This window comes from Pantherophis guttatus, chromosome 1 (assembly GCF_059756535.1).
Source record: "Pantherophis guttatus breed Tessera chromosome 1, ASM5975653v1, whole genome shotgun sequence".
NCBI lineage: Eukaryota > Metazoa > Chordata > Lepidosauria > Squamata > Colubridae > Pantherophis > Pantherophis guttatus.
The window spans coordinates 338,646,908-338,671,631 of record NC_142063.1 but is presented as its reverse complement, the minus strand read 5'-3'; the positions used below and the strand labels follow the sequence as shown (position 1 = coordinate 338,671,631).

The window sequence follows — 24,724 nt, the reverse complement described above, 5'->3', positions numbered from 1 at the left end:
CCCGTGCAAGGAGTGGAACCTATTCAGTGGGGTCCATCCCAGGTGACTTGATGGATCTAATGCGATTTTTAGATGGAGTTCAGGGATTTTCTGGTACAGGGTTCAGCAGAGGCCCTTGTTCTAGCACAAGGCAAGGAACCCTGGATACAACGATGGTCCTGTGGATTCACTGTAGCCGCAGATCTCCTACAGCCCTGGGGAGGGCTCTTGAGAGATGAAGCAACTCAACAGACGCCTAGAACAGGGTGGGCAAAAGAGCGTAACCAATCAAACACAGGTAAGAACTGTGAATTACCTTGTGGTAAATCGAACCTGTTTCTCCACTCTTGTTGGGTTTGCAGATAGCTGTCTACTGACTCTCTTTTGAGTAACCAGCTTCCTCTGCTAGACTGAAGACTGTGGGGTAGACATTTTGTTTTATTGTCTTCGCTTTATTATTATTATTTACTTTATTCATTAAACATGAAACTCAGTCAACTGAACATTCAAAAATGCGTCACAAATACCATTGACTGGTGCTAATGGTTGATAAGGGTTGCTGCCAGCGTCCTAGGTATCAACCAAGTACCTTCTTAAGAGGTACGATGTTCCAAGTAGCGCAGTTTTTTGCAGTTCCGCTGGTGTTATTGCAGGAAGCTGCAATTTGTTGATGTATCTTATAAAATTCTTGGACATGGTGTTTTACTGTCTTTGTATTATTATCATCATCATCATCATCATCATCATCATCATCATCATCATCATCAAATCCACCCTATCTCCATCTGGACAATCAAAATAATTTCCATTCTTGTCCTTTAGGGAAAATTCATCCCAACTGAATGTTCCTCAAATTGGTCAACCTAGAATCAATTTAAAAACTGCTCTTCCACATTTTCCAAGGTCGTAAGTCAAGGACCATCTCTATTTTACTTAAATCCTTTCATTGATAAATGGTTATTATTTCTCAAGGTTTTTATTATGCAATAAAATCAGATGAAGAAACATTTCTGCAGGGGAAAAGAGAGCATTACAACCTCACAAACAATGTAAGAGCATAATAATGGATTTCTCCGATTTCACAGAAACCCTCTCAAGTGGGAAATAAACTTTCTTAGGCCCTCTGAATCAAATGACCTTTTTTATGGTAAAGTACTCTTTTGCAACTTTGAGTCAAGCAGCTGCAAATGTAATGCTGACATGATATTATAAATGAATTGCAAATATAGCCCTGCTGGTTATTCCACTAAAATAAATGATTAAGAATCACTCTATTAATTGATTATTCTATAAAAGTTATTAGCTTGATTAATTTGTTGTTTCTGTAATGAATGTGATTGTTATGAAGTGTTGTTAGAGTTATACTATTTTTAGCACATTTATATTGAGAATGACTCGAAAGACAACGATTGCGGAAGAGACACAACACACAAATGCTTCTCCTGTATCTTCCAACCTTGTTTCCAGGGACGCCCAGTTTTTGAGCTACAACAGGGGTTCCCAACCAGTGGTGGGTTGCCCCCAGTTCGGACCGGTTCTATAGAACTAGTAGAAAAACCGGCAGGAGGCTCCGCCCACCGACCCTGACGTCAACAGGAAGCTTCTGCACATGTGCAGAAGCGGGTGAGCGTGAGCAAAGCAAGCGCGCGTGCACGGGCCCGTTGAGAACCCGTAGTAAAGATAAGTAGAACCCACCCCTGTTCCCAACCCCTGAACTGCGGCCTACTATTAGGCTGTGGCCCATTCGGAACTGGGCCGCAAAAGTGGCGGGCAAGCGTGTGTACGTGTGCAACTCCATTTGAGCGAGTGGTGGGCGCTTGCACTCGCAGCTCCATTTGCGTGAGGGGTGCTGGTACTCGTGTAACTCCCCTTTCACAAGCAGAGAGAGCTTAAATTCACAGCTCCATTTGCTCGAGCGAAAGGCACGCACACCCGCCACTCGCACGCTCACGGGCGAGCCTGCCGCTCACCCAGAACCATCCCCTCCCTCCCTCCCCCCTCTCCAACCGGTCCGCCAAGACAGAAAGCTTGGGGACAAACTGCGCTGCAATACTCTCCCCCGGAAGATGTACCTGTTCTTCAGTTATTAACATGCCAGATAAAACATTTTCTACATTCTACATTTTCTACATGTAGAACATCGACATTCTACGTAATAACATTTTGTTATTAATATGCCAGACAGAACTTGCCTAAGCTTTTGATCTTTTTTTAAAAATCTGTTTTATTTTTTTTCTTCTGACTGCTGATGCTTTGCTGTCAATTCGTACTGACTTGATTATTCTTAAAGCAAAGAATAAGATGTCTTAAGACAGTGTTTCTCAACCTTGGCCGCTGGACGATGTGTGGACTTCAACTCCACACATCCCCAGAGCTGGCTGGGGAATTCTGGGAGTTGAAGTCCACACATCGTCCAGCGGCCAAGGTTGAGAAACACTGTCTTAAGACATCTTTAAAAAACATTTTATACGGTGTGGGGGGGGGGAACCCTGTCCTCCAGCAGTAAGACAACCTTTCCAAAGATACTGAGCGGTTAATGTTCAGGTGATTGTGACACGCATGTACCAGCACAGTGTATGACCCAGCAGCACAATCATTTGTTAAGGAACTGGAGCTTAGATCAAGAGAAAGTCTTCATGGATACATCTGCACCCTCAGCCTGTTGAAAGCAGCCCCAAGCGCAAAAATGCAAATCGCATTAGAGCAAAACCTTGCACGTTTAAAAATCGACACTTAAGAATCCTTTTAAAGAAGAACAGAAACGGTTGTGCAGCCGGATTCATTCCATGAGCAGGTTTCAGACACGACCAATATTGGAGGCAGTCCTCGACTTATGACCACAATTGAGCTCAAAATTTCTGTTGCTAAGCGAGACAGCGGTTAACTTAATTTTACCCCATTTTATGATCTTTCTTGCTACAGTCGTTAAGTGGATCACTGCCGTTGTTAAGTTAGTAACACGGTTCTTAAGTGAATTTGGTTTCCCCCATTGACTTTGCTGGTCAGAAAGTTGCAAAAGGGGAATCACATGACCCCAGGACACTGCAACCGTCATAAATATGAGTCAGTTGCCAAGCGTCTGGATTCTGATCACGTGACTATGGGGATGCTGTAACGGCCTTCCATTTCAAAAAGTCATAAGCCACTTTTTCCAGTGCCGTTGTCATTTCAAATGGTCACTAAACAAACTGTTGTAAATCGAGGACTACCTGTAACTGGTTGGCTTAAAATGCAGCCGTGATTATGAGTTGGACCTCCACGAGCCTCAAAGAAATGGGAATTCCAGAGTTGGCAATAGCTAACAAGGGTGTTTCCTTGCCTGCCTGCATATAGACACAAATTCTTTTAGAGATGCATGCATACACCAGCTCTTCAGAATCAAAGCTGACTCATTTTTTTTTCCCCTTTTCTTTTTAAGCGGGATCACAAGAGAAGTTATGAAGCTCATTTCCTGACCTTCGAATGACATAAGGGCAGAGAGAAGACTTTTTTATATATAACCTTTCCGTAATAAATATATTTTATGTACAGAGGATCTATACCGAGGAATTCCACTATATCATCCAACAATTAAATTGTTTCAATATTTACCCTGCCTTCGGCTGCCAAGTCTGAACTCGGAGTAATGCAAGAGTAATTTAAAAAGATTTTTTTAGAAAAAGAAAAAGAAACAAGAAGGAAAATAGCTCCCAAAGGCCCTTGGGCAGAAGTGCCCGATGTCAGGAAACATTTGTTTTTACTTCCTTCGCCGCCAAATGAATTTTACTCATGGCAGCGGTTTCGAGCTGGACTGAATCCATACAGAAGCTAACCAGAAGCATTTCGTTTCTCAAATAAATGCCTCTGCTGGGAATACACTATACATAAAAAGGAAAAGTTATTTTCTAACAGCCGTACGCTAGGCAGGCAGCGTGTTCTGTGTTGCTTCAAAAGCAGAAACCGGTTAGTCATTTTTCCGTTTCCATGAAAAAGCATTTGAAGAATGGAGAAGCCGGCTTCTGCGTTAACGGTAGGTCAGAGTGGGAATGGCCACAGCAGGGAGTCAAGTAGTATGGGGAAAAAAGAGAAAAAGGTTTTATTTTATTTTTATTTTTCATTATGATATGCCGGTTCAGTGTTTCCACTCCTGTTTGGCGTTTTCCTATTTCAAGGTGGCAGGAAAACGGCTGTTCCGAGGACCAGAAAGTTGCACATGACCCTGAAGTCACAGGATGCCGACCCCTTGCTTAAAATTAACTTTCATCAAGAGGCATGGGAGAAAGAAGAGGAGGGAGGCAAAGTAGTTTTTTAAGGGGAAGGATTCCTACTTTTCCCAAATGCAGATATTCCTTGACTTTATACCATCCATTTACAATAAAGGTAAAGGTTCCCCTCGCATATAAGTGCTGGTCGTTCCCAACTCTAGGGGGCGGTGCTCATCTCTGTTTCAAAGCCGAAGAGCCAGCGCTGTCCGAAGACGTCTCCGTGGTCATGTGGCCGGCATGACTAAACACCAAAGGCACACAGAACGCTGTTCCCTTCCCACCAAAGGTGGTCCCTATTTTTCTACATGCATTTTTTTACGTGCTTTCAAATTGCTAGGTTGGCAGAAGCTGGGAAAAGTACCAGGAGCTCACCCCGTTACACAGCTCTAGGGATTCGAACCGCTGAACTGCCGACCTTTCGATCGACAAGCTCAGCGTCTTAGCCACTGAGCCACCATGTCCCTTCCGTTTACAATAACACTGGAAAAAAGTGATTTATGACCAGTCCATGCGTTTATAAGCATCTCAACATCCCCACAGTCACACGAACAAAAATTTGGGTGCTTGGTGACCAGAATGTAGAGGTAGTCCTTGACTTACAACTGTTCATTTAAGTGACCATTCAAATCACTGAAAAAAGTGACTTTGGACCATTTTTCACACTTGTGATCGTTGCAGCATCCCCATGGTCATGTGATCAAAATCCAGAGGCTTGTTAACTGACTCATATTTACGACGGTTGCCGTGTCCTGGGATCATGTATATCACCTTTTGCAACCTTCTGACAAGGTCAGTAGGAATGCCAGATTCACTTAACAACCATGTTGCTGACTTAACAACCGCAGTGATTCATTTAACAACCCTGGCAAGAAAGATCATACAATGGGGTAAAATTAAGTTATTATTTGTTATTATTATTTATTATTTGTTCAACTTGTATGCCGCCTTTCTCCGAAGACTCAAGACAGTTAACTGTCTTACTTACCAACAGAAAACTGGGGCTCAGTTGTGGTCGTAAGTCAAGGACTACTTCGACTAACTATTTATGACAGTTGCAATGTCCCAGAATCATGTGATTGCCGTTTGCAACCTTCCCAGCTGGCTTCCAATAAGCAAAGTCAGTGGGGGAAATCAGATTCATTTAATAACTGTGTGATTCACAGAACTATTGCAGCAAAACAAGGTTGTAAAATCGGTCACGACTCACTTAACAACCATCTTGCTTAACAACAAAAATTCTGGTCTCAACTGTGACCATACGTTGAAGTCTACTTGTTAGCATCTAATACAGGGGTGTCACTCAAGGTCTGTGGGGCCACATCCGGCCTGCGGGGTGCTTAGATGTGGCCCATGGGGCCACCATAGAAACAGCAAAGGACTGGCCTGCGATGCCTCTGCCAGCGAAAACCGAACTTGGGGGGGGGGGGCGGTGCTCCCGAGCTCCATTTTCGCTGGCAGAGAGCTGCAGGAAACTATCGCAGCCGAAAACAGATGTCGAGCTGGTGTTGTGGCCTGTACGCGGCCTGTGCAGGTGGTGGCTGATTTGGACAGCGAGGAGGCTGGTGTGGTGCTGCGCCAGCATCCTGTACAGCTGGCTGGACCATGAGGAGGTTGGAGAAGATGCGGTGTCAGAGGCGGGGATTCAGCCAGGGCCTTCAGAACCTCCAGAAGAGGACGAAGAGGAGGAGCCTCTTCTCGATGCATGGGCGCACAGAGCTCCCAAAAGGCAGGAGTGGCTTCTCAGGAGGAGGTCTCCTCGAGAGTAAGGCTTGGGGCTAATTGGTCACTCCCTTAGCCTATTTAAGGAGGAACGCTGACTGAAGCAATTTGCAGGGAACAACTTCGTTCACTCTCCTTTGTGCCTTGATCTGCAAATTGCTTCTGGGCTTTCTGCCAACCACAGTAAGATTAAGATTATTTATTCTTTGGATTCTTGTAGGCTGTTAAGAAAGTTAATTAACAGCCTTTGTTTGGAAAAAAAAACTGATTTAATTTAGTAAACTAATGTTTGTACAGACTTTGTGTGTGCTGAGTTCTTTGGGGTCCGTAGCTGGGGCAGAACAGCTGGCCATGCCCCCCTGGCCACGCACGCCCTCCCCCAAGGTCAAACACAACCCTGATGCAGCCCGCAATGAAATCGAGTTTGACACCCCTGGCCTAATAAGCCATCTCCTTCCCATTGCACTGAAACCTACCAAGTACAGGAGTCTCTTAATTCTAATCTGAAATAGTACAGAAAGTTCACAATAAGTATGAGTTTGAATAATGGGACATTTTGATTTAGTATGAATCATAAATTGATACCCGGTCATGTTTAATGCAACCACAATTCAGTTAATGGAAGGCTAGCAGGTGTGCAATTGATACAGGCGCCTACATGGTTGAGGTTGGGCTTTCAGATGCTGTTAATCACTGCGTGTGCAGAATGGAGAAAAGGAAGATTCCATCAGAGAAAAACACGACTAACGTGAGAAGTTCACTCTCAAGGAATCTGAAAATAGCTTTCAGGCTGTAGAATTCGCGAAACAAAAAATTACGGATGCTGACACTAACCTTGATCGAAGCATGCAAATTTGCCGAGATGCGGATAAAGCACCGCATGCTGCGTCTACCAGCGTTATGTATGAAGATTTAAAGAAAGAGAAAACATTTGAGTCTATGTTGCTAAAGTGCTTTGAGAGACAATAAATACGTTGTCTTCCATCTAAGCTCACCTTTAGGAATGATATTTAGATTTCTTGTGTTTTTATTTTGCTTTCTGTAATTCCTCTGTGACTTTGTTAACCATAATTTTAATGTATAAGTATATTCTTTTTTATCCTTTGTATATCTACAAAAATATGTTTAAAATTTGACATTGCCTGTTTCCGTCAAACTACAGCCAATTACAATAGTGGAGGCTCCAAAACCCAAGAAAGACATGTGGTGAAAGGCGAAAGATTTATACGATCTGAAGAGAAACCAGAGAATGATCTGGAAATGGATTATGGAAATAATAAAAGATAATATTGATTTTGAATCCAAAAACTTTCTCCTGGGAATCCTGAAAACAGAATATGAAAAAAAGAAGTATCTAATTATACATATAACGACAGCGGCAAGAATAACCTACGCTCAGTATTGGAAGGAGAAAAAACTACCCCCCGAAGAACAAGTAATCAGGAAAACATTAGAGTGCGCCGAAATGAATAAGCTAACATTAGAACTTAACGAAAGAGAGAACACGGAATATTACAATGTGTGGGAGCTGTGGTATGAGTGGATAGAGAAAAGAAACAAAAAGTGAAGTTTGAGAAATATAAAGGTTAACTAATAATGATCATAAAGAGTTAACTATTACCATGTGCATTACTGAATTAAGGTTGTAATCTATGTAAACAACAAGTAAATAACATGTATATATGATCATAAAGAACTGTGCATTACTATGTGTAATAATATCCAAAACATATACAAGCAAAGATGCAATACTATGTAAATAATATGTATTTATATTTAACACCACGGAACCGAAAAATATTGAATTGCATTTCTATACTTCACAATAAAAACCAATATAAAAAAAAAAAGACGTGGTGATTCTTCCAAGTGGACATTTTTATTGTTCCACATGGTTTGGTACCCCAAATCTTGCCAAACTGAACCACTCTACACATAGTCTTCGACTTATGACCACAATTGAGCCCAAAATTTCAATTGCTAAGCAAGACCATTGTTGAGTGAATTTTGCCCCATTTTACAGTCTTTCTTGACCCAGTTTGTTAAGTGAATCACTGCAGTTGTTAAGTTAGTGACACGGTTGTTAAGTGAATCTCGCTTCCCTATTGACTTGCTTGTCAGTAGGTTGCAAAAGGGGCTCATATGAGCCCTGGAGACTGCAACCGTCATAAATACGAGTCAGTTGCTGAATTTTGATCACATGACTATGGATGGCAGTCATAACTGTGAAAAAGAATCATAAGTCACTTTTTTCAGCACCGTTGTAATTCTGAACAGTTACTATGAACTGTTGTAAGTCAAGGACTATCTGTACTATCTATAGTAAGCAGTGGTGGGGTTCAGCCGGTTCAGACGAACCAGTTGTTAAATTGCTGGTTGGTCCCGCCCCTACCTGGAGTCCCCACGCACCCCATTTTGGCTCCCAGGTAAGTACAGGGAAACCTACTAGGCCCAAAACGGGGCACAGGGGGTGTGGCGCTGCCCCCCGTGGCCCATTTTTGCTCCCAGGGGGGTGCAGGAGGCTGAGTGCTGCCTGTCACACCCCCTGGCCATGGCCACCATGATCAAACCCACCCAGTCGGTCATTAGGGCAGAGAACCGGTTGTTAAATTATTTGAATCCCACCATGGACAGTAAGCATATGCCAATAGTAATAGCACTTACTATATACCACTTCATTTTACCAACCTCAGAAGGATGGAAAGCTGAGTCAATCTTGAGCAGGACAGGATCGAACTCCTGGAAATAGGAAGAGTTTGCCTGCAATACCGCATTCTAACTACTGCGCCACTACGGCTCCTGAGAACTCTTGAGAGCTATTGGGAAGGAACCACCTTTGCCATCTTTCTTTCACACAAATTATCTGAACTAAGCTACCTCTTACTCCTCTGGAAAACACCCTCCCTCTCCTGGGAATCCAGACTACATTCCATCACACAGAGAAATACCACATCAAATAGTGCGATTTCAGATAATGCATCCATTTTGTGGGAATCATTAACTGGACTAATCAAAGCCTGCTTTTATTTCAGAATTCCAGGTATTTCTCATCCTGATAAAGTTCCAGAAGTCTTTAAAACTCCCAAGCCTTGGGGAAGGGTAGTTAGAGAGCCCATGTCACCGTATTTTTGTGGTGTTATTCTGAGGGTTTTTTCCAATCATTTTTACGTTTAAAGTGTTAGATGCCTAGAGTCACTTTGAAGTCCAAGTGAAATAAATCCAAACAAACAAATAAATAACCCCATCTTCCTTCTCTTTTATTCCTCAGGTAGTTTGTGTGTCTTGGGAATGTGTGTCTCACATCCATAACCATACACCGCAATGATAGTCATTATTTTATTTAAACCATTGCGATGATAAATAGATGTTTTATTTAAAGCCCGTTTGTTTTTTAGTTTAAAAGTCCCCTCTAGCAACTTAACGTTCAATAATAATGGCTCTCCCTGCACTCAAACTTATAATTTAAATACTGCCAGACACGAAGAACAAAGATGGGAAGGAAACCAGGAAAAAGAAGCTCAAAAGCTAATTTTTTTAAGTTATACAGGCTTTTCACAATCAGCTCAGATGAAGCAGACAGCATCCATGACAGCAGGAGCTGGTGACAAGGTCAGTCTTTTCAGAAAGCACATAGTGATGTGCTGGAAAAAAACAAAAAACAAGAGACGGTGGACATTTTTTGAAAAAGGATGCTAAATGGCCAACATCTTGTGTCTGGCCCAGTATGGTTTTTAAAGCTGAAATGCAAGCAGCAGTCCCCAAACTTTTCTTAAAGAAAAAGGTTCCCCTCGCACATATGTGCTAGTCATTCCCGACTCTAGGAGGCAGTGCTCATCTCCGTTTCAAAGCCGAAGAGCCAGCGCTGTCCGAAGACGTCTCTGTGGTCATGTGGCCGGCATGACTAAACGCCAAAGGTGCACGGAACGCTGTTCCCTTCCCACCAAAAGGGGTCCCTATTTTTCTACTTGCATTTTTTACATGCTTTCAAACTGCTAGGTTGGCAGAAGCTGGGATAAGTCACGGGAGCTCACCCCGTTACGCGGCACTAGGGATTTGAACCGCTGAACTGCCAACCTTTCGATCGATAAGCTCAGCGTCTTAGCCACTGAGGCACCGCGTCCCTATATAACCTTTTCTTACTACTAGCGTAAAAGTCCACATTCTGGACTGAGAGAACTAGTGATTTGAAAGAGGGTTAAAGAGGCCATCTTCATTAAGACTGAACAGCCCCTCTCTCAACGGAGGGGGAGGGATACGACACCACCTCTCTCCTGTTTACAACACCGTTCTTTCAGCAGTTCCAAGAAAGTTCCACACCCATTTAGAGCAAATCTGTAATACATATATATCTCAAAGTGGCCTGAATGACTCTCAGAAAGAGTACTAATGACCAGATGACTGCAAGGAATATAAATCTTTCCAATCCCCAAATTCTTCAAGTCAGACTTGAAGAAACTTCTTGAATGAGAAGCGAAACGTCTTCAAGCACCTTTGAAAAAACAACCATGACCTGGATGGCTGAGGATCACCACAGATACTAGCCTAAAAGTAAAGGCCCAGTTCTGTATCCTGTCATTGGGAAGCGGAGACAAAGATTTTAACTTTAATCAGATCTCTAAAAAGAGGAATGTTTCAGTTGAAAAAGAAAATCCTCCAAAATTTCAGCCTTGTCTGTGGCAGTGTGATGGGGACTCACACGCTTTGAAGGTTTCAGACCAGACAAGTCACCACTCCCTGATTTTAAATCTATTAATATCTTCTGGAAGATACTTCACTATTTTAGAAAAAAAAATCCAAGAAACACAGCATAAATCCAGGCGCTGCTTATAGTTTATGACCTGCAGGCCTCTTCATTGAAATGTTTGGCTTACCTAAACACCTCACTCAAAGTTTTGCTGGCCAGGTTAGCTTTGAGTTCCAAGAAATAAATCAAAGTTGAAAGCCTACCATGTGTTCTATATACCATGCAATTTACTACAGCTTCAATACCACTTTAGAATTCCGGACGAGGCGTCACATTTTTCTCATTTCTTCCTTGAGTGCCATCATTTTATCCGTTGCTTGTTGAGTCTTCTTAGAGGTCTTCATTCTGGTATTTTTCCACATGAATTTGTTGAAATTTTCCAGAATGGACTTTTCTTCTCCACCTAAGTCTCATGTACTTTTTTAGTTTTCATATATATCCATCTATACTTTGGCATAAAGACACAGCTCAAGGCACTGTATACTACAGATCGATACAGACAGATGATACCCACTTAGCTACAGAAGATAATCTCTCCACACATCCTGTCCACGTTGAAGAGAATCCAAAATAATTGACAAGGTTGCTTCTCTGTGACTTGCCCCAAAACTGGAATCCATCAAGAATAAAATCACAAAACTGTGTCTCACTTATTTTGGCCATGTCGTGTGGGGGGAATTCATTGGAAAAAAGCCATTAGCTTTGGAAAAGTTAGTGGTAAAAGGAAACCAGGCCTTCAAAAAACACAGTGGCTGGACATCATTGAAGTTGACACCAGCCAGAGCATAGAAAGAAGTAGAGCCAAGACTAGAAGATGTAGAGAGACCTGGCCCAGAGAGTCATCAAGAGTTGGACATGACTGAATGGACAATATCATCATCATCATCATCATCATCATCATCATCCTCCATCAAGAATTATGCTCATTCTTGGGGTGCTGATTATTCTGGTTCTTTCTCTCCAATACCCCTCTTTTTGCCTGATGAAGTCTCCAAATCTGAAGCTTTCACCTTTTTTCATCCAACCAAAATTGTTACCCAGCTAAAATGTATAATTCAAAATATATACAAAGGAAAATGACTCAGAATTAAGAGTCTGTCCAAAAGCCAGTTTTGTTACACAGTCAATGTTTCTCAACCTTGACGATTTTAAGATGCCTGGACTTCAGCTCCCAGAATTCCCCAACCAGCAAGACTGGCTGGGGAATTCTGGGAGATGAAATCCACGCATCTTAAAGTTGCCAAGATGGAGAAATATTTAACTATGGTAAACAGTTCAGCAGAAATATGAGATATGCAGTATTGCAGGCTAATTCTGCCGACTGCCAGCAGTTTGATCCTGACCGGCTCAACGTTGACTCAGCCTTCCATCCTTCCGAGGTCGGTAAAACAGGGACCCAGATTGTTGGGGGCAATATGCTGACCATCAGGGAGTGCAGTATATAAGTCTAAGTGCTATCTTCTGGAAAAGATAGTCTATCCATAGTGAGTTAAGAAAGATCTTTAAAAAGTTAAATTGCTGGCATAGCTGTACAAACGGAAAGTTTAACTTCAGGTACCATGTCAATGACTGACATTAATTTAAGACAATACCTACCTGGGAGTTAAAATCATCCTGACCCCAGTTACACAGAGTCCCCTTGGATCACCAAAATGCAGCTGAGCAGTCAAGGATATTTAACCCTTTCTAACCACAATTATTACTATTATTATTGGAAAGAACACAAACAAATGAAGAACTGTGACCCTGCTGTGCTCATTACCTTACACCTTTCGTTATCTGCAGCCAAAGGTAATGGAAAATAATTGACTGTTTGCTTGGCGCAATAGGGCATGACTCTGTTTACACAGAAATAATAGCCGAATGGTGATGGAGTCTAAATCTCCATTACGACAAAAGATTTGAAAGAGTAAAGCAGTTAGGAAGAATAATTAGTTTTCTTGGGTAGATTTTCAAGGAGCATCTCAGAGGTTGATGGAACAATTCTCCAATAGTCTTCCAAATGGGAATCTCTTCTAACTGTATAATCAAAGAAATTCTTAAAAAGTGAAGCAAGCCCATTTTTTGTAATTAACCCTGGACCAGAAAGTCTCCAGTGAAGTCAGGAGATATCTCACCAATTACACAGGGGGAAAAAAAAAGTGATAACCCCCTGCAGTTATTACAAACCTGTGATTTACTGTATATAACTCTTTGCGCTTGTAGACAAAACAGCCAGCGGAACAAATTTACTAACTACAGGATGCACCCATTAGCAACCATTCAAAGTCACAGTGGCACTGAAAATAGTGACCTGCAGCCAGCCCTTGCATTTCAGACAGTGGCGGAGGCATGCAGTCCACATTCAAACACTTGGCAACTGGCATATATTGGTGATGGTTGCAGCACTTCTGAGTCACCAACAAAGGTAGTATTCAGCCGGTTCAAACTGGTTTGGGCGAACTGGTAGCGGCGACTGAGGGTAATGCCATCCTATTTAGCCACGTTTTTTATGCCGGGCACATGCGCAGAAGGCGCATGCGTGAGCAAAACGCATGCACGGAAGGAGTGCGTGAAGTGAGCGCACACGTGAGCAGGGCGAACCAGTTGTAAGAATATGTGAAACCCACCGCTGGGCACGGATCACCAACTGTGACCTTCCCAGCCAGCTTCCAAACAACCAAAGTCAAGGGGGGAAGCCAGATTTACTCAATGACAGTCAGATTCATTTAAACAACTGCACAAATTTGCTTAATAAAAATCTCCCCCCCCCAAAAAAAAGGTTATAAAAACCATTAAAAAAAAGTTAACCATTCAATTAGCAATGGAAATTCTGGTCCTGATTGGGGTTGTAAGTCGAGGGACTTACCTCTACTGCATTGAGGCAGCCTAGTCTTTTCCAACCTAATGTTGTTAAGAGAATAACAGAGTTGGAAGGGGTCTTGGAGGTCTTCTAGTCCAACCCCCTGCTTAGGCAGGAAACCCTACACCATTTCAAGCAAATGGTTATCCAACATCTTCTTAAAAACTTCCAGTGTTGGAGCATTTACCACTTCTGGAGGCACGTTTACCACCTTGACTTACTTATAAAGTAATAAAGATGGTAAAAGAAATAAAAGAAAAGAAAAGAAAAGAAAAGAAAAGAAAAGAAAAGAAAAGAAATAAAATAAAATAAAATAAATAAAATAAATAAAATAAAATAAAATAAAATAATAAAATAATAATAGAATAGAATAGAATAGAATAGAATAGAATAGAATAGAATAGAATAGAATAGAATAGAATAGAATAGAATAGAATAGAATAGAATAGAAAAGAATAGAATGTTACAGTTCCTGAATATAGGAAAGCTTTATCTCTAGCCCAATGTAATGTTCTTCCTACAGCTGTTTTGAAAGGGATTTTTTTTAAAAAAAAAAAACCTATCTGAACCCAGATATTGCTTCTGTGATTCAGGTGCTACAGAAACCATCATTCATGTTCTTTTGTATTTTCAGTTCTGCAGAGACACTTGCCACCAGTTGATTACCCCCCTTTTTAGTTACATTTCTGGGGCAGTCGGTTAATTTTTATTTGTATTATCTGCTAAACAACTAAGATAAATGTGTTCCTCTAAAATTAGCAAATTTTTGTTACATTGTGTATAAGCTTTGCCCATCGATGATTGCCAACACTTATTGATGCTACAGGATAATTTTGCTTTGTTTTATAGAATGTGTTTTATTGGTTGATGACTGAAATAATGTTTCTGCTCTGTTCTATATCTGGTAAAGAAATATAACAGTACTATTAACAGAGATATTTTATGCAGTTAGCAAGGTTATAAAAAAAAGAACTTGAGTAATCTGATAATTGTGATATTCTTCTTCAGCACCATCATAGCTTCAAATAATTGCTGAACAAAGTTAATCTTTACCACCATGTGCTGGAGGCAGGCAGGCAGGCAGGCAGGCAGGCAGGAAGGAAGGAAGGAAGGAAGACAAAAGAGGGAGGGAGGGAGGAAGAAAGGAAAGGAAAGAAGGAAGGAAAAAGAAAAGAAAAAAGATGGGAGGGAGGGAGGAAGGAAGGAAGGAAAAGGGAGGGAGGGGGGGAGGAAGGAGGGAGGAAGGAAGGAGAAAGAAAAGGAAAAAGATGGGAGGAAGGAAGGAAGGAAGGAAGGAAGGAAGGAAGGAAGGAAGGAAGGAAAAAGGAGGGAGGGAGGGAAGGAGGGAGGGAGGGGAGGGAGGAAGGAAGGAGAAAGGAAAGGAAAAAGATGGATGGGAGGGAGGGAGGGAGGGAGGGTTTTGGCATTCCCCCCCCCCAGTACAAACACACACACATTCTGCTTTTGGAAGCAAAACAAGAAAACACAACCCAATCAGTATTATCTGAGCTCTTACAATTTGAGACTTGATTCATCATTAACAGGGGACTGGAAACTCAAGCTGTCCAGTCACTGAAAAAAAATAGCAATAAAAAGAAGGGGGGGAAAGAAGAAGAAGGAAGAAAGGCAAAATGACCCCCCCACCTTCCCTACAATGGGAAAATGCAGACCATTATGAGTTCAGAACTCAGTGGGATGCTTGAAAATATTTTGAAAAGAAAAAAGGGGTGGCAGTGGAGAAGGGAAGGAGGGAAAAGCTGTGGGGGTCGTCAGTGGCGGCGGGGAGGGGGAGAGGCGGCCAGGGGTGCTTTGAAAAGGCAAAAGAGCCCTTTCTTTGTCTGGCTGTCCCTGAAAACCCCTCGGAGGCAACTTTTACATTATTTAGCAGCGAGTCTGATGATGTTTTTATGGCGGAGGAAGATGGCAGGAGGATCCGGGGGGCCTGCCAAGGGAAGAACCCTGCTGATGACATTTGCGGTATCTCTCGGCGCGCTCTGAAAGGCCCGAGTGCGCCTTTTTGAAATCGCGCTGGCGGCTGCCACAATGGGCCACCAGCTCCCTGCATCGCTTTAGGTCATATTTACATACAAAAGCACAGCCACTGTGCAGCTATTGTGCGACCAAGTTTTCACTGGTGACCCATGGTGGGCTTGGGAGAGGAGAGGTCAGCGGCAAATGTGCAAAACTTACCGAGACCCCATTAATTTTTCAGGATTTCTCAGGCTCTGGCCTTTTCAAACTTGGCAGGGGTGGAAAGGGTGGAGGGAGACTTCTGGTTATGAGTTTTTTCTCCTCCCTCTCTCTCTCTCTCTCTCTCTCTCCCTCGCCTCACTTTTCCTAGCAGTTCATTCTTGGTTTCAGCCTGTTTTTGTCACAACACAGAAATGAATAGAGCTGGCTTTGAACTTATCATGTTCCCTAATTAGAGGAGAAAATGGAATGCAGATTGCAATATAAGCAGCACCTTTTTCAACGGGGAAGCAACCAGGCTCTGGACAGACTTGTCTTGTTCCAATTTTGCAAATCGATCTTAACATTCAAAAGCTGCAAAAGCATTTTCTGCCTGCTCTAATAGACTTTGGGGGAGGGGGGGGGAAATAAAATCTCTGGCTGGAGTGCTGCTGAATGAATGCTATCGTCGTCACTGTTATTTCACCTCAATGATTGGGCCCAAAGGCCAACCAAGGAGAAACTGAATGAAGCGACAGAGTCGGTGCTGGAAAACGAGTGATATCTGATGTAGTTAATTGCAAAAAGGAGCTACAAGACTTCTTCGGATGTTTCCTATCATAAATTAGCACAGTTCTCCTCCCTATTTCAGGGGTCTTCAAACTTGGCAACGTTAAGATTTGTGGATCTCAAACTCCCAGAATTGCCCAGCCAGTTTTACTGTCTGAGGAATTCTGGGAGTCGAAGTCCAACTTTGGAGACCTCTGTCCTACCTCCCCTCAAATTAAGGTACCACATCTCCTAGATGTCTATCTAGATGTCAAAGAGGCTATTTTCAATAGGGGGGGGGGAGGGATGCGACATCACCTATCTCCTGTTTACAACACAGTTCCTTCACCAACTCCATTGCATTATTCAGGTGACCATGAGGTAAATTTCCAAGTGGTCTCAACAACGCTCAGAAAGAATGCTAACGACCAGATGACGGCAAGGAATATAAATCCTTCCAATCCCCACCATTCAGTTAGAACTGAAGAAGTTTCTTGGATGAGAAGCAAAACTTCTTCTAGAAAAAAACAAAGAAAGTCCAGTTGCCTCTTGAAAAAGCACCTTTGGCACGCATCACCTAGAAGTGCTGTCTTATTAGATATAAGGTACTGTGGAGTCCTTGATGCTCTCTGAGCTTGAAGATGTTCTCTGAAGACCTCACGACATCTCTGAAGATGTTACCTAGTTGGGTAAAGGAATGTCTGCAAGCAAACAAGCGAAGTCAGAGAGCACCAAGAACTCCACAGTTTAACCCTGGGCTACAAATATTTCCTTTTATTGGCACATAAGGCACTTCCTGTCCCCATAATTGCCCAATGGCTCCATCCAGTTGGAAACCAGAGTGGTTCAGGAAACGATGCCTAGCAACTCTGACAGTGGACAACAAGGGAGAGTGAGAACACCTCCTTTGTCCTGTGACATTTTATGAAGCATCTGGGAGATGCAGATTAAGAGAAAGATGATTTTTCTTTTATTGGGCCAACTCTAGCTGTTTATAAGACGTTCTTGCAAGCGTGTGAGTCACAGATGGCTCTTCTTCCGGCTGAAGAGTTATGCGCCCGAGAACAATAAAATCAGAATTCATTTGTTAGACGCCGACGATAATTGAGAAGCAGCTAAAAGTTTTGAAAGCAATCAAAGAAGGTACCAATGAGTTTCAACAGTATGCGCAATTTTCTTTCAACGCTTTGCCTAGAATATTACGTGTGACAGAATGTGCTTAGAAAGCCGCAGTCGTCCAACAGCTTAATTCTCCCAGAATGGGGCAACAGAAAAGGCTGGTTCTTTCCCTTAAACACTGCAAAATCCTTTGTATACACCATAGATACACGCGTGCCACAGGTGGCATGCAGCGCCCTCTCTGTGGGCATGCGAGCCGTCGTCCCAGTTCAGTTTCGCCACGCATGCACGTGCGCCTCCCGCCAGCCAGCTGGTCGTCTGCTGCACATGCATATGGGGGGGGGCAGGGCACATGGGGGGGCGCTTGCAGGGGACCGTGCACACATTGCATTTTGGGGGTTTGGGCACCAGCCAGCTGGTCATCGGGTCTCTGCTGTGCATGTGTGGGGGGCAGGGGGCATGCGGAAGGGCTGTGCACGCATGCACAGGGGGGCACATGCAGGGGGCACCACACGCTTTGGGTACTCGGTCCGGAAAAGGTTAGCCATCACTGATATATACAAAGCATTTTCAGTTACAGCACCAGGCCCTAGTGTGTTCTAGGCCCACATCGGAGCGCTTATGAACCCACTGGAGATGATGTCTGAGAAGATTATCTTTATTCAAGATTCAGACAGCCCAACACCACCACTCTCGGTGCTAAATACTGAATTGGGCTAAAGCAAAGGTTTGAACCCAGCACTGAAGTTTTTCTACTAACAAAGCATACTTAGACAAAGTTTCTCTTTCACAGCACTCATTCAAAAGAGTTTGTTTTTCTCATAACATCCTGTCTTGTCACTATGAAAAAACAGTACAGGTAGTCCTCTACTTATAACAGTTCGTTTAGTGACCATTTGAAGTTACGGCACTGAAAAAGCGACTTTTTAAAAAAAAATTTGATTTATATGCCGCCCTTCTCCGGAGAGTCAGGGCGGCTTACAATGTGTTAAGCAATAGCCTTCATACTTTTGTATATTTATACAAAGTCAGTTTATTGCCCCCACAAACTGGGTCCTCAATTTACCTACCTTAGAAAGGATGGAAGGCTGAGTCAACCTTGAGCCTGGTGAGATTCGAACTTACGGTAATTGCAGACAGCTGGTGTTAATCACAATGCTATGCTATGACTTATGATTGTTTTTCACACACTTAACTTGCAGCATCCCCATGGTCGTGTGATCAATATTCAGATTCTTGGCAACTGACTCATATTTATGACGGTTGCACGGTCATGCGATCACCTTTTGCAACCTTCTGACAATCGAAGTCCATGGAGAAGTCAGATTCACTTAACAACCATGTTACTAAAGAACTGCAGTGATTCACTTAACAACTGTGTCAAGAAAGTTCGTAAAAATGGAGGAAAATTCACTTAACAACGGTCTCGCTTAGCAAGAAAAAATTCGGGCTCAATTGGAATCATAAGTTGAGCACCAAAGATTCAGTTCCATAGTTAACTCCTGTCTCCTGATGGCTAATCAGAGCAACACTTTTCTTTAATTTTTTTATTTTTTAATATAATAATTCCATCTTCAATTAAACAGTGTGTCGTCCGGGTACAGATATCTTTATAAAATAATAATCAAAATTTACAACAATATTCACTACATGAATATTGATTCTATAATATTAAAATGGTAATATTAAACATAATAATCATAATATTTGCTTCCCTGTCGTAACGTATCTTCTTCATTTCACTAATCTTTTTCTTTTCTTTCCCTGTTTCTAACTTCTGTTTCTAACCATTGATAAAATAAGTCCCATAATATTCAGTTTGTTCTTTTTCCTTAATTGCGAGCAACCCTTTTCAAGTATTTAGCAACTTCTGTATGGCACGTCAAAAAAAAAAAAAAATTGCATTTCTCCCAGACTGCATCCCTAGGGATGGTGACATTTACTCCTTGCAGAATGCCATATTTCGGAATGAAAAAGGTTGCAACCTGTTCCTTTCTAGAGTGCAACCTTGCATATGTTTAGCATATTATCCGTAGCTGATACTGATCGGTTGGTTTGTAAGCTGAGCTAAAAGCAACTATTTCATTCTGATACTGCAGGGTACAAATCAATGCAAGAATGACCCTCAGATGTCTGGGTGACCTTGAGCGAGCCACTATATTCCGTTCTGCTCCTACAAAACCAAAACAGACCCACCAAAGCCTTAGTAAGAGCCACACTTACAAATACTGCATCCAGTTTTGGTCATCATTTTATTAAAAAGATAATAGAGTCTCTTTCCACTCTTCTGCAGAAAAGAGCAACCAAGCCCAGGGGGGCTGGAGACTAAAACATATAAAAAACGGTTGCAGGAATGGGGTATAGTGTAGTGAAAATGAGAACTAGGAGTGATATGATAGCAGTATTCCAGTATTTGAGGGGCAACCACAAAGAAGAGGAAATCAACTTATTTTCCAAAGCCCCAGAGGGCAGGACAAGAAACAATGGATGGAAACTAATCAAGAAAAGCAGCAACCTAGAACGTAAGGACAAATTTCCTAATAGTGAGAACAATTAACCAGTGGAAATCCGGAAGTTGTGAATGCTCCATCACTGGAGGCTTTTAAGAAGAGATTGGACAGCCACTTCTCTGAAATGGTATAGGGCCGTGATGGCGAACCTATGGCACAGGTGCCACGCGAACGTTGCCCTAGCTCAGCTCCAGCACACATGTGCGCGCCAGCCAGCTGATTTTCGGGCCTTCCAGGCCCACCGGAAGTCGGGAAATAGGTCGTTTCCGGCCTTCAGAAGGCCTCCGGGTAGGTGGGGAAGGCCGTTTTCGCCCTCCCCAGACTCCAAGAAAGCCTCTGGAACCTGGGGAGGGTGAAAAACGAGCCTACCGGGCCCACCTGTAACCTTTTTGCCATCGCATGACAAAAGCAGGGGGAGCGTGGAGGGTCGCACACGCATGCAGGGGGGGCAAGGCGTGGGAGTGCATTAAATTATGGGTGTGGGCACACACACATACCCCCGCACTCCCCCCCCACTTTTGGCACGCAATGGCAAAAAGGTTAGCCATCACTGGTATAGGGTCTCCTACTTGAGCACGGAGTTGGACTAGAAGACTTCCAATGTCCCTTCCAACTCTGTTATTCTGTTCTGTTAACTTTCGCAAAGTAGTGAGGACAGAGTAAATGCTGCCAGGAAAGTGCTAAGACGGTTGTGGAAATGGGGTCCAGAGGAGAGGCGAAAGGGAGCAAGAGATAACGGTCTTTTCTCTACTCCTCATACCTTTTTCCTTGACCTCCTCCTTGCTTTAAAATTACACCTCCCGGCAATGCAGCCTGTATTGGAGAGAGCAATTTGGGCTGCTTTTGTCAAGTTAAGCTACTGTGTTTTTTTTATCGGAGGAACTGAAAGAATACACAGAAGTTCTTACATTTGCTCTTGTGCAAATGAAAAAAGATGAATGCCTTTTTGTCAGGAACGGCTCCAAGGAGAAGGAGCTGGAAATAAAAAAAATTTAAAAAAAAAATCTAAGCCAAGTTTCATAATTGAGGGCTAAAGCCGCAGGATGGCAGGACGAAAAGAACAATTTGGGCTTCCTATTAACGTGAACAGATTTACAATATGTTTTAACACAATGTGTCTGTTATTCCAAAATCTCTGCACCTTCTTTTGAAGCTCTCCACAATAAAACCTGCTTGGTTTATCTCATCTTCCATTTCTACCGAGAGCTGAATAGACATTACCAAGCTTGGAAGCAGAGAAATAAAGAGAGCGGAGGTTGTGTCCTTCTTGCCAAAGAAAGTCCAATCTCTATTAATAAACTGGAATTTGAGGCTACTATATAAACAAACTAGGCAAGAAAAAACAAATGCACAGGTACAGTATATGTGGCACCTTGCTCAATAGTAGTAACTGTGAGAGGGATCTTGGAGTCCTGGTGGACAATCACTTAAATATGAGCCAGCCGTGTGCAGCAGCTGCCAAAAAAGCCAACACATTCCTAGGCTGCATAAACAGAGGGATAGAAAGAATCAAGATCATGTGAAGTGTTAATACCACTTTATAATGCCTTTGGTAAGGCCACACTTGGAATATTGCATTCAGTTTTGGTCGCCACAATGTAAAAAAGATGTGGAGACTCTGGAAAGAGTGCAGAGAAGAGCAACAAAGAGGATTAGGGGACTGGAGGCTAAAACATATGAAGAACGGTTGCAGGAACTGGGTATGTCTAGTTTGATGAAAAGAAGGACTAGGAGACATGATAGCCATGTTCCAATATCTCAGGGGCTGCCACAAAGAAGAGGGAGTCAAGCTATTCTCCAAAGCACCTGAGGGCAGGACAAGAAACAATGGATGGAAAGAAGGAGAGAAGCAACCTAGAACTAAGGAGAAATTTCCTGGCAGTTAGAACAATTAATCAACTTGCCTCTAGAAGTTGTAAATGCTCCAACACTGGAAGTTTTTAAGAAGAGATTGGGCAACCATTTGTCTGAAGTGGTGTAGGGTTTCCTGCCTAAGGAGGGGGTTGGACTAGAAGACCTCCAAGGTCCATTCCAACTCTGTTATCCTATCCTAAACTCTTTTAATTAATCCTAAACCCATCATAATTACAGTCATCTTCAGGACTTCTTTCTCATCTGTGGTAGAGGCGGCCCTCAACGTACAACCACAATCGAGACCAACATTTTTGTTCCTAAGCGAGACAGCGGTTCGGTGAATTTTGCTTCATTTTACGACCTTTCTTGCCACAGTTGTTAAGTGAATCGCTGCAGTTTGTTAACTCTGCTGTTAAGTGAATCTGGCTTCCCCATGGACTTTGCTTGTCAGAAGGTCACAAAAGAGGATCACTTGACCCCAGGACACTGCGACCATCATATATACATACATACATACATACATACATACATACATACATACATACATACTATATATACTATATATACATACATACATACATACATACATACTATATATACTATATATATATATATATATATATATATATATATATATATATATATATATATATATATATATATATATATATGAGTCAGTTGACAAGCATCTGAATTTTGATCACACGACCTTCGGTATGCCGCAACAGTCGTAAGTGTGAAAAACAGTCAGAGATCACTTTCTTCAGTGCCGTTGTAACTTCAAACGGTCACTAAACAAGCTGTGGTAAGTGGAGGACTACCTGTGTCAGGGTTCCAAGTAACACCCCCAACGAAAGAAAATCCCAAGGCTTGGATTTCCTCAAAGTTACTTTTTTATTAGAGATGTCATATTGGCACATTTGGGAAAACCCGAATCTGAAAGCTTCCAGGTTTTCCCCACCCAAGAGAAAGTTCAAATCCCTGCCCAGCAGCCTCATGTCCATCACATGATCCAATCATCCACAATCCAAACTGGAGACACCTCCCAGTCATCCAACTCCAGGTGCCAGGGCAATGTGTCCTTGACTCTCTGAGAAAGGAATGTTATTTTGACTACATATCATCTACACTCTATGCAATTCCCTCCTCCCATTTTCCCACAGAAGATGATGTGGCAGGCCTGAAGGCCCAAATGTAAAAGATGGCTTCCAGGTCTGACAACCTGTGCTGCAGGGATGGTTCTTGGGGCGTCTCAAACCCCTCTAAATACCAGTCTCTTTAGCAGTTGAAGTATTTCATCAGCCAGTCTTCTGCATCTTCACGTATTTATTAAAATTTAAGACACTGAGCCGGTGACCCCTGTAATTTTTCAGTTGTTGAAGCGACCAAGACTGGCTTAGCTAATTACAATTGAGCAGCTGCTGGAAATGACCTTGTGAACAGGCAAGAAAAACACTGATGAAACTGCTTATCTCCCAAGATCAGGGGAGATTATTCCATCCACCCCCTTTTTTAAAGTAAGTTCAGAAGTTAATTACACAGACGGCTATATAGGAACACACCATCTTGAAGACCAACGGAGTGCCAGGCCGGGCATCACCTACCGAGAGAATCCTGGCTATGATCACTTTCGATACAGCTGTTGTCTCAACTTGGAACTGATTTTCCCCCCCTAGAAGTTGGTAAAGAAAAAATGAAACTGGAGAGAGAGGTAATCCTCGATTTACGACTCGTTGTACAGGCAATCCTCGACTTACCGTGGTGGCACAGTGGTTAGAGTGCAGTACTGCAGGCTACTTCTGCTGATCACCAGCTGCCAGCAATTCAAATCTCAACAGGCTCAAGGTTGACTCAGCCTTCCATCCTTCCGAGGTGGGTAAAATGAGGAGCCAGATTGTTGGGGGCCATAAGCTGACTCTGTAAACCGCTTAGAGAGGGCTGTAAAGCACTGGGAAGCGGCATATAACTTGAAGTGCTGTTGCTATTGCTACAACTTTAATTATGACTTACCTGAAAAGGGAGACTTACAACCTGGATCCAAAGTTCTGACAGCCTCCTATGGTCACATGACCACACTTTTAAGCACTTGGCAACACGCAATTAAGTGGGTGCATTTTGTGACAGTTTTGTCGAAAACTGGAACTTCTGGTTGCGGTTCACTTCACAACAGGTTCATTTAACAGCCATAGTGCTCACACTTAACGACGACCGCATTCACTTAACTGCCACCCAAAAAAAGTACAGATAGTCCTCAATATACAACAGTTCATTTAGTGACCATGGAGAGTTACAACGGCACTGAAAAAAGTGACTTATGACCATTTTTCAGAGTTACGACTTTTGTAGCATCCCCACGATCATGTGATCAAAATTCAGATGCTTGGCCACTGGTTCATATTTATGATGGCTGCAGTGTCTCCAGGGTCATACGATCACCTTTTATGACCTTCTGTCATTAAGTGCAAAGGCTGGTCATAAATCACTTTTTTCAGTCACTAAATTAACAATTAGCAAGGACTATCTGTAAATAAATTATTATTGGGCCTATATAATGATTTCTATATGTCTAATCAAGTTTTATTGAAAACTCTTCAGACACGGTAAGGAACTCTTATTCTGTTGATAGAACTTTGATTTCTTAGTAATGATAGGTTAATATGAGTATTAATACTTTTAGACCAACTTATTATTTTGTTTTTATTAGTAGTATTTGACTTGCTACAAGAATGTTTATTTCCTAAAACTGTGGAATGGTATTATTTCCTATTAATTCAGTAAATGTTTCTCTTTTACATACTGTATTTCCTTTTTCCTACATAGTAAAACAATCACTAAAAAAAAAAAACGTACCATAATTTACTCAAAAGGAAGATATATCTGAATTTAGATGACCCTTTAAATTTATTCCACCCAAAGAAGGATGAAAAAAAGTTAAACATGGCAGCAGAAAACCTGTGAGATACCCATTTTCCACACTATATGAATGCAATTGTAA

At 42.3% G+C, this 24,724-nt stretch overlaps 1 protein-coding gene and 1 long non-coding RNA gene across 15 annotated transcripts in view; one reads left to right on the top strand and one right to left on the bottom strand.

Annotated features, from left to right (window-relative positions):
• Positions 1 to 3,837, top strand: part of LOC117667426 (uncharacterized) — a 13,828-nt gene extending 9,991 nt beyond the window's left edge. Inside the window, exon 2 of the long non-coding RNA XR_004592039.2 lies at positions 3,398 to 3,837. This is a non-coding gene — a long non-coding RNA (uncharacterized LOC117667426). The remainder of the gene's footprint in view (positions 1 to 3,397) is intronic.
• Positions 1 to 24,724, bottom strand: part of MSI2 (musashi RNA binding protein 2) — a 645,448-nt gene that overhangs the window by 349,321 nt on the left and 271,403 nt on the right. The window lies entirely within an intron of this gene.